General features: G+C 45.4%; 1 protein-coding gene across 3 annotated transcripts in view; it reads left to right on the top strand.

Moving 5' to 3' along the window:
• The first annotated feature begins 847 nt into the window (after positions 1-847).
• The window catches only part of EBAG9 (estrogen receptor binding site associated antigen 9), a 48,005-nt gene continuing 33,607 nt past the window's right edge, over positions 848-15,245 (top strand). For all 3 annotated transcript variants that reach the window (XM_065398535.1, XM_065398533.1, XM_065398534.1), the window contains exon 1: positions 848-1,026. The gene's annotated coding sequence lies outside the window, so the exon portion shown is untranslated. The remainder of the gene's footprint in view (positions 1,027-15,245) is intronic.

Here is a 15,245-nt window from a genome sequence, read left to right as displayed (position 1 = left end):
CAGAAATTTAGGTTTCTGACTAGCGTAATTTTTAGTGTCTTCATGTTTATTCCTATTAATGGGAAACGGCTAGCAGGCAGCCTGGGAACATGCCTCGATTTTCATGTAAGTTTACACACCGCTCTCTCTCGCTTACAAACGTAAAGAAGAAATCTAAAATTACACCCCAAGTCAAAGTTGTTCAATTCCCAGAGCGGGGGCAGCAGCCAGTTTCCTTAAACAGAGGGCAACGAGCGACCCCGGGCCCAGCACCACTACGGATGCGCTCACACGAGGGAGATGAGCTGCGCTGCTCGAACTAGCACAGTTCACACGGGACAGCTCAGCTCCGCGCAGCCGTGGCGGCCAAGCCCGGCGCGGGCGGTGACGGGTAGCGCAGGGCCCGGCACAAGAGCGAACTGGGCTGAACGCCGGGTCCCTCCTCGACGCGCCCTGGGGGAGCAGCGCTCGCGCGGCCACTTCCAGCCTCCGACCCCTCCACCAGCCTCGTTACGTAGCAGCCACTTGGCGATAAAGAGGCTGCTCCACGGCGCGCCTAGAGCCCGGCCCGGCTGGCTCCGCTCCCAGCCTGCCACTGGGACGCAGCGAGAGCAGGTCCAAGCTCGACCCGCCCCTATGCCTCCCCACGTGGGGCGCGCATGGCGGCGGCACGCGCCTGTCGTCCCCAGGCGGTGCGTGTCAGGCAGCTCGTGAGCTGCCCAGGGTGAGTTAGGGCCTCAGGCCAGGGGTCCTCCAATACCATCTCCTGCCCCGCCCCCTTCGCCGCGCAGTGTCCCCGCCTTCAGCTCGCGCCGGTTGGAGGAGGCTGGGGAAGGGGCGTGGTCGGAAGGGGCGGGACAGTCTCTCGGTGACAGGAGGCCGAGGTGGCGGGCACGGGGGGCCATGGTAGCGGCGCTGAAGCGCGCGCCTAGCTTTGAATGAAGGGCGCTCGCGCTTGGAGAGGGAAGCGGCTCTGGGTGCGGCAGCGCGCGCCACCCTTGGCTCGAGCTGCCTTGCGCCCTCCGGAGCCCCCTCCCTTCTGGGCAGGTGAGTTAGAGAACGTGCTGCGCGCGCAGCCCCCCCCCCGGTTCCGTGACCGTCGCTCACTCGCTGCCTCGGGCTCTTCTTCCGGGTCCGGTGGCTGGGGCGCACGGTTCGCGTGCCCCGTTCAGCCCCTAGGCCTGTCTCTTCCGGAGGGGGGGGTTGCTGGTCCCTTACTAGCTCCTCCTCTTAACGGCTGCTGCCCTTAGGCAGCTCGATGTAGCGGTGAACGTGCCATTTGTTGGGCTGGGAGTCCCCCCCACACACACACCTGCTCAGCATCCCTAGTGCCAGCCCGGCACAGCCCGGGGAACAGGCTGGACCCCGGTGCCAAGCACAGCCCATGGACTAGTGGGTGTGCTTAGGTCCCTGGCCCACAGCAGGGCTCCAACTGGCGTAGCCAGGGGTCTTGTGCGGAGAGATAAGGAAGCATGTGATCTCGAGGTGTTTAGTTGCCACCACCGTTTGTTATTGAGTGTCTTGGGCTTTGTTCCGGTCTCCTTCCCTGTGCCACCCGCAAACTCTGGTATTAGTTGTTGCATAGTGAATGTTGACTTGTAAACTACAGTAATGACGAGGGTGCAGACTTTACACCCCAGTTAAATAAAGGGGGATAGAAGGGACCACCCCTCTTGCAGCTTTTGTTTCAGGCTGTCTCTGCCGATTTAGGAAGACAGTCATTCTTCCGTGTACAATCATTTCCTGTTTCACAGGTTTCCTTCCCACCATGTCAACTGGAGAACTTAATATATTTATTGGTTTAAAGAAGGCTTTGATTCTGGAGGGTCTGGATATGGGCCACAGAGCTCAAGTGATATAATGTCAAGTATCAGAGGGGTAGCCGTGTTAGTCTGAATCTGTAAAAAGCAACAGAGGGTCCTGTGGCACCTTTAAGACTAACAGAAGTATTGGGAGCATAAGCTTTCGTGGGTAAGAACCTCACTTCTTCAGATGCAAGTAATGGAAATCTCCAGAGGCAGGTATAAATCAGTATGGAGATAACGAGGTTAGTTCAATTAGGGAGGGTGAGGTGCTCTGCTAGCAGTTGAGGTGTGAACACCAAGGGAGGAGAAACTGCTTCTGTAGCTGGATAGCCATTCACAGTCTTTGTTTAATCCTGATCTGATGGTGTCAAATTTGCAAATGAACTGGAGCTCAGCAGTTTCTCTTTGGAGTCTGGTCCTGAAGTTTTTTTGCTGTAAGATGGCTACCTTTACATCTGCTATTGTGTGGCCAGGGAGATTGAAGTGTTCTCCTACAGGTTTTTGTATATTGCCATTCCTGATATCTGACTTGTGTCCATTTATCCTCTTGCGTAGTGACTGTCCAGTTTGGCCAATGTACATAGCAGAGGGGCATTGCTGGCATATGATGGCATATATAACATTGGTGGACATGCAGGTGAATGAGCCGGTGATGTTGTAGCTGATCTGGTTAGGTCCTGTGATGGTGTTGCTGGTGTAGATATGTGGGCAGAGTTGGCATCGAGGTTTGTTGCATGGGTTGGTTCCTGAGTTAGAGTTGTTATGGTGCGGTGCGTGGTTGCTGGTTAGAATATGCTTAAGGTTGGCGGGTTGTCTGTGGGCGAGGACTGGCCTGCCTCCCAAGGTCTGTGAAAGTGAGGGATCATTGTCCAGGATGGGTTGTAGATCACTGATGATGCGTTGGAGAGGTTTAAGCTGAGGACTGTAGGTGATGGCCAGTGGAGTTCTGTTGGTTTCTTTTTGGGGCCTGTCTTGTAGCAGGAGGCTTCTGGGTACACGTCTGGCTCTGTTGATTTGTTTCTTTATTTCCTTGTGTGAGTATCGTAGTTTTGAGAATGCTTGGTGAAGATCTTGTAGGTGTTGGTCTCTGTCAGAGGGGTTGGAGCAGATGCGATTGTACCTCAGTGCTTGGCTGTAGACGATGGATCGTGTGGTGTGTCTGGGGTGGAAGCTGGAGGCATGAAGGTAGGCGTAGCGGTCGGTGGGTTTTCGGTATAGGGTGGTGTTAACGTGGCCATCGCTTATTTGTACGGTGGTGTCTAGGAAGTGATATAATGTGGCTTCTGGGTCAGGTGTCTGATACTATATTTTTGTATAATCATAGAACTGTAGGGCTGGAAGGGATTGCGAGAGGTCATTTAGTCCAACTCTCTATGCTGAGGCATGACCAAGGTAGACCATCCCTGATGGGTGTTTGTCCAAACAATGCTCAGAAACCTTCAATGTTTTGATTCCACAACCTCCCTTGTAAGCCTATTCCAGTGCTTAACTATGCTTAAAGTTAGAAAGATTTTCCTAATATTTAACCCAAATCTCCCTTGTTACAGATTAAGCTAATTACTTCTTGTCCTACCGTCAGTGGACATGGAGAACAATTGATCACCATCCTTTTTGGAAGAGCCTTTAACATACTTGAATGCTATTAGTTTTGCCCCTCAGTCTTTTTTTCCCCTCAAGACTAAACATAACCAACTTCCTTAGTGTGGTGCCAAATACTGGACACAGTACTCCAGCTGAGGCCTTACCAGAACCGAGCAGAGTTGAATAATTACCTCCCATGTCTTACATATGGCACTCTTGTTAATACACCTCCAGAATATTAACCTTTTTTGCAACTGCATCATGTTGTTGACTTGTGTTCAATTTGTGATCCACTATAACCACCAGAGCCTTTTCTGCCTAGCCAGTTATTCCCCCTCTTTTATTTCAGCAGTGGATCTTTTTCCTCCCTAATTATAGTACTTTGCACTTGTCTTTGTTGAATTTCATCTTGTTGATTACAGCCCAATTATCCAATTTATTCAGGCCATTTTGAATTTAATCCTGTCCTCCAAAGTGCTTGAAACCCTGTTTACTGTCATCTTCAAATTTTATAAGCATTCTCTCCACTCCATCATCCAAGTCATTAATGAAAATATTGAATAGTACCAGACCCAGGACTGACCCCTACAAGACCGCACTAGATACATCCTCCCAGTTTGACAGCAAAGCATTGATTACTTTTTGAGCATGGTCTTTTAACCAGTTGTGCATCTACCTTAGTAATTTCATCTAACATAATGGCCATACCAATGGTCCATCTAGCCCAGTGTCCTGTCTTGCAACAGTGGCCAATGGCAGATGCTTCAGAGGGAATGAACAGAACAGGGCAATTATTGAGTGATCTATCCCCTGTCATCCAGTCCCAACATCTGGCAGTCAGAGGCTTAGGGACGTCCAGAGCATGGGGTTCCAGCCCTGACCATCTTGACTATTGATGGAGCTATCCTCCAGGAACTTATCTAATTCTTTTTTGAACCCAGTTACACTTTTGGCCTTCATAGCATCCCCTAGCAATAAGTTCCACTGGTTGACTGTGTTTTGTGTGAAGAAGTACTTCCTTTTTTGTTTTAAACCTGCTGTCTATTAATTTCATTGGGTGACCCCTAGTTTTTGTTTTGTGTAGACAATGTCATATGGGATAGTGTGAAAATCAAGTCTACAGCTTCCCTATTATCTTCTAGATGCTTACAAAGTGACTATTTAATAACTTGTTCCAGGATCTATCCAGGTATCAAAGTTATGCTGACTGATCAATAATTCCTCAGGTCCTCTTTGTTTCCCCCTTAGATAGGTGCCATTCTCCCATCGTCTGGGACTTCACCTGTTTTCCATGAGTTCTCGATGATTGCCTCAGCTAGTTCTTTAAGTATCCCAAGCTTAATTTTGTCAGTCCCTGTCAACTTGAATACATCTAACTTGTCTTGGAACAGTTTACCAAGGGTTGTGGTGGAGTATTCATCACTGATATTTTTAAAATAAAGATTGAAGGCTTTTCTAAAATATATGCTCTAGCAATTATTTTGGGGAAGTTCTATGGCCTATATTATACAGGAGGTCAGATTAGATGATCACGATGGTCCCTTCCAGCCATGGAATCTATGAATCTAAATAGTCTTTAATCTGTTCTTTCCCTATTATGACTTGTGTTCCTTTCCTCTTGTTGTTAATATTAATTGTGTTTAGTATCCGGTCAACATTAATCTTTTTGGTGAAGAAGGAAGCAAAATAGGAATTAAACACCTCTGCCTTCTTGGTGTCATCCATTATAAGCTCTCCTTTCCTGCTAAGTAATGGACCTTCACTTTCTTTCATTTTTTCTCTTGCTCCTAATGCATTCATAGCACCTCTTCTTGTTGCCTTTCATGTCCCTGGATAGATGTAATTCATTTTATGCCTTAGGCTTTCTGATTTTGTGCTTACTTTCTTGTGCTATTCATTTGCGGTCACTCTTAGCAATTTGTCCATGTTTCCATTTTTTGTAGAGCTCCTTTTTGATTTTCAGGTCATACGGTGCAGTCATATTGGTCTTGTTCTGTTCTTCCTTTGCATTGGGATAGTGCGCTGTTGTGCCTTTTATATTGTCTCTCTGAGAAACTGCCAGCTCTCCTGAACTCCTTTTTCCCATGGGATCTTACATGCCAGTTGTTAAATCTAGATTTTTTTTTTTTTTAAATCCACTTCTGCTCTCAGTCCTTCTTTTCCTTAGAATCATGAAGTCTTTCATTTCATGATCACTTTCACCCAGGTTTCCTTCAATCTTCAGATCTGCAGTCAATTCCTTCTTGTTAGTCAGATTTAAGTCTAAAATAGTGTCTCGTTATTTCCTCCACCGTCTGAAACAAAAAGTTGCTCTCAATCTATTCCAAGAATGTATTGAAGATTTTGTGTTTTTTTTTTTTTTTTTTTACTGTATTATTTTTCCAACAGATGTCGGGGTAGCTGAAGTCCCCCATTACTACCAAGTCTTGCGTTGTGGATATTTCTGATATTTGTTTTAGAAATTCCTCATCCACCTCCTCCTCCTGATTTGGAGTTCTATAGTAGACTCCCACCATGATGTTTTCCCCCCCTTCTGGATTCACCCAGAGACTTTCAACTGGTCCGCCTTTCACCTTCTTGTGGGCCTCAGAATAAGTGAATGGATATTGATGTATAATGCAGCAGCTCCTCCATTTTTTTTCCTGTCTGTCCTTCCTGAACAAGCTATACCCCTCTATATCAATATTCCCATCATGAAGCTGTGCTATTGTTCTGAAGAATGATGGACTTCTATATAGGATGCTGTTGCAGTTGTAGACTGGTATTTCATGTAGCTCTGATATGTTGTTAATAATAATACTTAGAAATTATATAGTAATTTCTATTCTAAAATCTCCATGTGCTTAAAAATATTAATACATTTATTCTGCCAGACTCTTAAAAAAAGAATCTGAGGCAGTGGTTACCAACCCGTTGATCGCGATTGACTGGTCGATCCTGGAGACTCTCACAGTTGATCGCGATCTCTGGCGGCAGCAGGGTTGCCTGCCCTGGCCCCACGCCGCTCCTGGAAGCGGCCAGCATGCCCCTGAGGGGGAGGGCAGGGGTCTCCATGCGCTGCTCCTGCCTGCAGGCACCGCCCCCACAGCTCCCATTTGCCGGGAACGGGAAGCTGTGGCCAGTGGGAGCTGTGGGGGCGGTGCCTGCAGACAGGGGCAGCACGTGGAGTCATGTGTCCCTCCCTCCTCTCCCCCCCCCCCCCCCCCCCCCGGGCCGCAGGGGCACGTTGGCCCCTTCTGAGAGTAGCGTGGCCATGTTGTGCACTACTGGCTGGCAGGGTGGGGAGGTGGCCCGGCTCATGATGGGGAGGAGGTGCCAATGTGCCTGAGTGGGGCCGGGGCAGGCAGGGAGCCTGCCTTAGCCCCGCTATGCCGCCGCCCGGGAGCTGCCCATGGTAAGTGCCCCATAGCGGGAGCCTGCACCCCAACCTCCTTCTGGAGCTAGCACCCCAAACCCTCTTTTGCACCCCAAACCCCCTCTTGTACCCCAAGCCCCAGCCCTGAGTCCCCTCCCAGAGCCAGCACCCCATACCACCTCCTACACCCCAACACACTGCCCTGGTCCAGAGCCCCCTCCTGCACCCATACTCTCTCCCAGAGCCCACACCCCCTCCTGAACCCCAACACTTTGCCCCAGCCCAGAGCCCCATCCTGCACCCAAACTCCTTCCCAGAGCTTGCACCCCCCACTCACTCCTGTACCCCAACCTCCTGTCCCAGGTTCAGCCCAGAGCCCCCTCCCACACTGCGAACCCCTTGGCCCCAGCCCAGAGCCTGCACCCGAAGCCCCTACCCCAGGCTCAGCCCAGAGCCCACACCCCCTCTTGAACCCCAACCCCCTGCCCCAGCCCAGTGAAAGTGTGTGAGGTTGGGAGACCATGAGCGATGGAGAGAGGTGGGGATGGAGTGAGCGGGGCAGGGCTTTGGGAAAGGGGCGGGGTAGATCCTGGGTTGCCCTTAAATTCAAGAAGTGATGTTGGGCGTAAAAAGTTTGGAGACCACTGATCTAAGGTAACTACTACTATTTTTAGATGTTTCAGTGGCTTATCACTTATTTATTTTTAAAAAGATTTTTGTCTTCTAGATTGTCAAGATAATTAGCAATGTAGAAGATAGCAGTTCCTTTCCTAGAGTATTTACAATGTTCAACAATAGCAGGCAGAAGGGATGTTGTTATACTTTGGGACACTTGCATCTAGACCAGTTGTGTTACTACCTGCCCTGTAATCCTGGGTGGGTTCTGTGCTGTGTAGCTTTGTCTCAAAGTCCTGACACCAGCAGCATGCTCACCGCACAATGGGCTCACCGTGCCTTCCACCAGCCTGGTTATTCCTTGCCAAGTGAAACCAACATCCATTCCAATCTCAAGTCTCCCCCAAATCGTCTCCCCTGCAGTGTCCAGTCCTTCTCACTGGACCCTCTCAGAAGTTATCAAGTTCATTGTCTCTGAAGAGACAGAATATACGCCACCCTGTTATTTTGGTTGGAGATCCACACTTCAGCTTAATACACCGTAGTGAGATGGCTTTGTAAGAATAATAATTTAAAAAAATAACAAAACACTGGTGTAAGTGATTTCTAGTAAGAGTGTAAGAGATAAAACAAAGCACATGTTTTCTAGTGACTAAAACTTAATTCTAGCAAGTTACGATCTTTGCCTAAGCAGTTTGCTTATTTACATGAAGTTATTAGCATCCTTAGTTCTCCGGACCAGGGGGCCCAACTTTCATAGGCTTGAAGGGTGCTGTCCCTTCAGTGATAGATACCAAAATGGCTTTTTGCCTTGGGTTACATTGTCAAATACAAATACATTGTCCCTGTTTCACGAGGCATCCGGTGGGTGCAATCTCCATCACCCATCTGAGTTTAAGTGGTCATCATTCCTCACATGCTCACCTGATGGTTATGATTACCTTGCCTGTAAATGTGCTTTTCATTGTCTTTGGTGTCACCTTCCTTAATTTACATTGGATACACAGTCAGGCCTGTGAAACAACATTTCTTTGTCTAGGACAGTCTGTGCATAGGCACTGTCTGCCAAACACATTTTAGGAACATATTTCCAGCACGCATCTATGATTCTTTATACATCACCTATACATACATCACACAATAATAATGACTAGTGTATTACCAGTTTGCATAAGACACCTAACACGACACCTTTTAGATCCAGATTATGACAACAGCAAATTAACGCAATGAGAGTGAGACCTGATGAGAATTATGGTAAGGTGGGCCTTATGCCAGTTGGCATTGAAGTGCTTAGAATCATAGAATATCAGGGTTGGAAGGGACCTCAGGAGGTCATCTAGTCCAACCCCCTGCTCAAAGCAGGACAAATTCCCAACTAAATCATCCCAGCCAGGGCTTTGGCAAGCCGGGCCTTAAAAACCTCCAAGGAAGGAGACTCCACCACCTCCCTAGGTAACGCATTCCAGTGCTTCACCACCCTCCTAGTGAAATAGTGTTTCCTAATATCCAACGTAGACCTCCCCCACTGCAACTTGAGACCATTGCTCCTTGTTCTGTCATCTGCCACCATTGAGAACAGCCGAGTTCCATCCTCTTTGGAACCCCCCTTCAGGTAGTTGAAGGCTGCTATCAAAGGCTGCTTCCTGGGTCGCAGAAGTATTTTTCCTTTTTTTTTCCAGACAGGGAAACAGAGACAGAGAATTTGAGTGAGTAGTCCAAGGTGATTCTGGCAGAATTTGTTCTGTTGAGTCCAGGGGTAGTCAATATGTGGATTGCGGGTCAAATCTGGGCCACCAGATGCTTTCTTGCAGAAAGAGCAGCGCGTTGGAGCTAGCTGGTCGGGGCTTGGAACCAGGATGGACCAGCAGCTCCCCTAAATTCCCTGTGCGGCAGCCGCCCAGCAGGCTATCAATTGCCGGGCAGTTCAGCTGTCCCTCCCCCCACTGCCGTGTGCTGCTACTGCCCTCTGCCTTGGAGCTGCTCCCGGGAGCATCCTGTTTGCTGTGCGGGGGGGTGGGGAGAAGGCAGGAAGAGGGGTGCTAATATCAGGGTGTCCACCTGCTCCTGTACCCCATCTCCACAGAGCCAGGGGTGAGGAATACGACAGGTCTCAGGATGGAGGGAGTTTGCTGGCAGCCGCTGCAGTATACTTAGAGTGGGGTCAGCGTACTTAAAGGGGCAATGCGTGTTTCTCTCTGACACATGGTGTGTGTGTGTGTCTGTATCTCTCTGCCATGCTGTGTCTCCTCCCTCCATTTGTGCTGCCTTGAAGTGTGAGGATACATTAGCAACAATGTGTTAACCCTTAAGGGCTCAGCCGAGTGCTAGTTCCTCATTTAGCAGTAAGGCATTTTTTAGGAAATATCCCACCCTCTGACTCCTCCACCTTAACCAAGCTTCACAATCATCATTGCTGTGTACAGGATTAAATTGTTTGTTTAAAACTTATACTGTGTGTGTGTGTGTGTGTGTGTGTGTGTGTGTGTGTGTATAGATATAGAGAGAGTCTTTTGTCTGGTGAAAAGAATTTCCCTGGAACCGAACCCACCCTATTTACATTAATTCTTATGGGGAAATTGGATTCACTTAACATCGTTTCGCTTAAAGTAGCATTTTTCAGGAACATAACTGCAACATTAAGCGAGGAGTTACTTACTGTATAAGCTTTTGGAATATGAAGTTATTTCCTTGCTCTCACATGTATAAAATTTTACACCTAAGTAGATATGCAGTTTAGTTTAGGTGGTTTTCTTTTGCATAATTGCGCTTTAGTTAACCACTTTGTACTTGTCTCCAGCATTTAGGGCAGCTGCAGGAGAAGGTGTACAATTATGGTGACTTCTTAAACAATGACTGAAGAACCTCAGAGTTACGAACACCTTGGAAATGAACATTGTTCGTAACTCTGAACAAAGTGTTATGGTTGTTCCTTCAAAAATTTACAACTGAACATTGACTTAATACAAATTTGAAACTCTACTATGCAGAAGAAAAATGCTGCATTTAACCATCCTAATTTAAATGAAACAAGCACAGAAACCATTTCCTTACCTTGTCAAATCTTTTTTTAACTTTTCCTTTTTCTTTTAGTAGTTTTATATTTATATAGATAGATAGATAGATAAATATAAAAACCTACACACACACATTCTGAGATTCTGCTGTAGTAGAATAATACCTAGGAATTCTAAAGCACTTGACAAACATTAATTAAGCCTCTATCAAGGCAGATAGGTAGATGTAACCATAAAAGCTGTGACTTGACTGATTCTCAGCATTGCTCTGCCTTGGAATAATGTAGAAAAAGTGCATGTGATAAAAGGAAGTGCTTGTTTTGGGCAGCCACATATTCAATATGTGGTAATTCCTGTCCTATCAGGTGTCTTCCTTTAATTAACCAGATATGCATTGCAGCAGCTAAGTTGGCTACAATAGGGCCAACAAATATAGTAAACTGAGAAAAATTGGGCTTGGAAAACTTACTTTTCATCCTGGCTAATAGATACAAGTAAGTGTGATGTCATGACTCCCAAGCCAAGGAAAGAAACCGTTTTTACCAAATTTTGTACTGTATTTACTTCTGTCAGTGAACTTTCTATTTAATGTTTGTTTATTAACTTTGGCTCTTCCACTGCTATCCTACCATCTTTCCCTTCCTGGCTCCATTTCTCTCCTTTACTGTATAGGTCAGAATGTATCTTTTTTTCCTCTGCAGTCGTCACTGTCGTCTTTCCTTTTATTTTGCCTTTTGTTCTCATATTTATGTAATATCTCTAGTGTGTTCTCTTCATTCTTCTTTCAACTTATTAATTCAATACCATATTTGTCTAATGTATTTCATCAGTCCTTTTTCGTGCACTTAAATATCTAGGGACACTCTTCCCTGGACACCTACTGTAACATCCAGAGGACTAAACCTACAAGCCCAGCAGCTTCCAAAGTGTCTGTCTATAGAGAGCTGGCTGATCATGTACAGTTGACTCTTGTTTCCAACTAATAACTCACAGTAAAAGAAGCCTAATACATCAAATGTTTCATAAGACTACTTTGCTATGTAAGCAACTGATGTAGTTACGTCACTGCTGCTATTTGATCACCGATGGGAGGAGAGGTGGCCCTAATGATCATGAAGGTAGAACGGTGATATACAAGATAATCTATTGAGATGTGGATCATGCTGTGAAAATGTTGACCAATATAAAATATATGGGAGCCAATGTCCAGATGAGAGCTATTATATGTATTACAACAATACTTAAAGCCCCCAATTAAAATTGGGGCTTCAATGTGCTAAGTGCCGAACGTACACAGAGTAAAAAACAGTCCCTTTCCCCAAAAATTTCTAATCTAAATAGACAAGACAAAGAGTGGGGAAATATTAACCCCGTTTTACAGATGAGGAACCCAGGCACAGAGATTAAGTAGCTTAATTACACAGTTACACAAGAAAACTGACAATACAGTAACTCCTCACTTAATGTTGTAGTTATGTTCCTGAAAAATGCTACTTTAAGTTAAATGATGTTAAGTGAATCCAATTTCCCCATAAGAATTAATGTAAATGGGGGGGGGGGGTTGGTTCCAGGGAATTTTTTTTCCAGACATAAGACATTGTATACTTACACAGTATAAGATTTAAATAATTTTAAACAAACAATTCAATACTGTACTCACCAGTGATGATTGTGAAGGTTGGTTGAGGCAGGGGCATAGTGAGGTCGGGGCGCGGGGGCTTGCCCCACTCCTCCCATCCGGCACTCCTGCTGGGATGCAGGGTTGGGATGTGGGCTTACCCCACTCCACCCACCCGGCATTCCAGCTGGAAAGCAGGCAAGCCCCAGACCACGCTCCACAGCAGGAGCACCAGGCGGGCGGAATGGGGCAAGCTAAACAATCTTACAACGGAACATTGCGCGACTTTAAACGAGTATGTTCTCTAATTGTTCATTATTAGGTTGCTGATCTATGTTAACTGGGACAACTTTAAGTGATGAGTGGCTGTATGGGAACTAAACCCAGACCTCTTGAGTCCCAGTCCAGTGCTCTAACCACAAGATCAATTCTCTTCTCTTCACTCTTCCCACTGCTACTAAGCAATGTTAAGGTACTAGCATTCCTCCTACCATAGTGCTGTCCTATCATATTGCTCTATCTAGTAGGTGTCTGATAAACTCGAATTCTCTTCCCCTCTTGCTGGAAAGGAGAATGAGCACTTTCTAACTCCCCTAATATGCCTGATATTATATAAAAACTAAATTTGTATTCAAGGCAGGAAACATCAAAGTTAATGTTGCTTGTGCATATGAATCCATAGAACAGTTTCAGAAGGGAAGAATTTCCATTGTTACACTGCAAGAAAGTGCATCAAACAAATGGTTGAAAGGAAATTCTATAAATAACCCATGGCTTTTAATACCTGCTGTTTTTCCATCTACACAAACTGATTGGCAAGCAGCCTCCCCACCAAGAGCAAATAAGCAAGCATTTCCCTGTTATGTGCTCCTGCCGACTGTACCTGAGTGGGATGCCTGACTAAAGTACCAGCCCTTACTAATCAAATACAACCCAGGAGTCAGCTTTGTTATACAAAAATGTATTACAGTGCATGGTGATATTGAGGGACTTTTTTGAAAAAATCTAATTGGCAGTATAAAGTCACTGTCAGAAATACCATTTTAATGTTTCTTATCATGTTAGCCTTCACTTTCCTGCAGTAATAATAGTTAGCTGTCAGTAGTTTCTGTTGCTAGAGAACTCTGCATTGGTTTGGCTCATACAGCTGCTGAGGGAATGGGGGTTATTGTAACTAGGAATGGTGATTGGAATGAAACATTAATGGGTAAAAGAGGAAAACAAAAGAATATTAAGGTCTTCCATTTTCAGTGGGTCATTGGGAACATGATCAGTTCTGACACAACTGTTGTCTTTGTATTGTGGCAGTGTGCTCAGCCTCTCCTTTCAAGCAGGAAGTGATGCAAAGGTTGAGTATGGCTATACAAAAAAGCCCCCACTACAATTTTGAAATGTTAACATTACACTTTTTGGGAAGGAAGTAGAACAAACAACTTGGGGGTTGTCAAGGGAGAGAATAGCTAGTAATGTCGTCCAAACAGTTAAAAGTATAATGAGGTATATCAACATGTGGTAATGACACGACTTGAGGATGCACTACACAGGGTGCCTTTTCAGTGACTGTCATTGAGCAAGGTATATTAAAGGGGCTTCACAGCCCTGATTTAATATCTGTACGAATCCAAAAGAGCTCAGTGACTTCTTTTTTGGGGGGAGGGGGTGGAGGCTGGAGGGGACCTAAATAGAGCAATATAATATACCTTAGGTAGTGATGGTGCAGTGTTGTAGGTGCATGCCAATCCCACCCTCCACACATGGTGGTAATATTGAGGAGAAGTTAAAAGCAAAACAAATTCTAATCTGCAGAAATATCTGATTCTTAGTAATAAAAATGCAATGATATTAACTAAAGCTAAGCCTTTTAAGAAACAGCTGCTCCCAACGGTTCTGCTTTCTGCATCATGTGTCCTAGGGATTGGTGGAAATACCTGAAATTCTCTGTTGTGACAATTTGGGGAGGCTGGACAACCAGAGCTGCTTCAGTATCTTTCTGATGCTGAGTACTTCCTCCCAACTGGCCAATAGACAGTAAATGTCAGTTGAAGCCCGTCAGTAAGATGGAAGACAAAGCATCTCTGTATAGATCTCAGGTGGGCATTAGTTGTTCACTGTTGGGATTTCAGGTAGAGGGTGGTTTCTAATTCTGTCATTAAACTAACAACTTCTTACATTTACAGTTTTTTTCCAACACTTCATAATAAATCAGTGTATCTCTATATTCTATTTTCTGCCTTACCTCACTCAATAAAACTACTTCTATCATCCCTGTTACTTTTCCTCTTCTTTCAATACAGAACTTCCCCTTTGTCCAGCACAAACTTCCACTCTCCCCAGACACTGTTGGTACATTCTCCTGTTACTCAGCTTCTCTTCTGGTTCTTTAAAGGCCCTAAAACGGCTTTCCCTAGAACAGCAAGACAGCACACACATACATTCTATCCCTCTTGTTAGGCTGTCTGGAATGGCTCACAATTGTGAGTGTCTATCTCAGGGAAGACTGTCAGAAAACAAGGGCAGACGTCCCAAACTGGTGTTTATATTTTATTATTACATTTCACCAAGCCAGTAACAAATGTGCACTCCTGTATCACTTTATCAGTTTTACCATGGAGCCACAGACAGTCCCCTTACGCACCTCAGCCTATCCTGCCACCCAGACAAACTGAATTTAGTGATAATGGTCACACTACATCAGGTTACTCCCAATCCCAAAGATTCAGCCAGTTATCTCAAATCAATTGGTACTTTGGATCTCACACCAAAGACAATGCTGGCAGCCAATTCTCTAGTAAACTAACTAAAGATTTATTAGCTAAGAAAAAGACTGAGAGTCATTGAGAGGCTAAAGCAGGTAAAATATAATATCAGGTGAGTCAAAGTTTGTAAGTCCAAAATGATAGCGGAGAGATAGTAATTTGCCAGTTTCCCAAAGGTCTTTTCAGCAGTACCCAGAGTAATTCTGGGAATCTCCATCTTCTTGTTCAGTTATTCTACCCTGTTAGAATCCAAACAGTCCAGAGATACAGGACCATCCCTTAAATCAGTATTTATAGCTTCTTCTCCAGAAAATAATCTGAACAATATCTTTACCCATGTGGGCTTTCCTTTGATGATGAGTAGGAAATGCAAACTGAGTCTGTGAATTCCCATTGTTGAACACAGTGGTCTTTGCTTTGAAGTTAGCACTCTTCTTCATTCACATTTCCAAGGCTCCAATTGCATTTGATGGGTATTTTAGTTACAGTGATATACATAATATAAATGCCTGCCATTAC

The sequence above is a fragment of the Emys orbicularis genome, chromosome 2, assembly GCF_028017835.1.
Source record: "Emys orbicularis isolate rEmyOrb1 chromosome 2, rEmyOrb1.hap1, whole genome shotgun sequence".
Taxonomy (NCBI): Eukaryota; Metazoa; Chordata; order Testudines; family Emydidae; genus Emys; species Emys orbicularis.
This window is presented reverse-complemented; position numbering and strand designations above follow the sequence as displayed.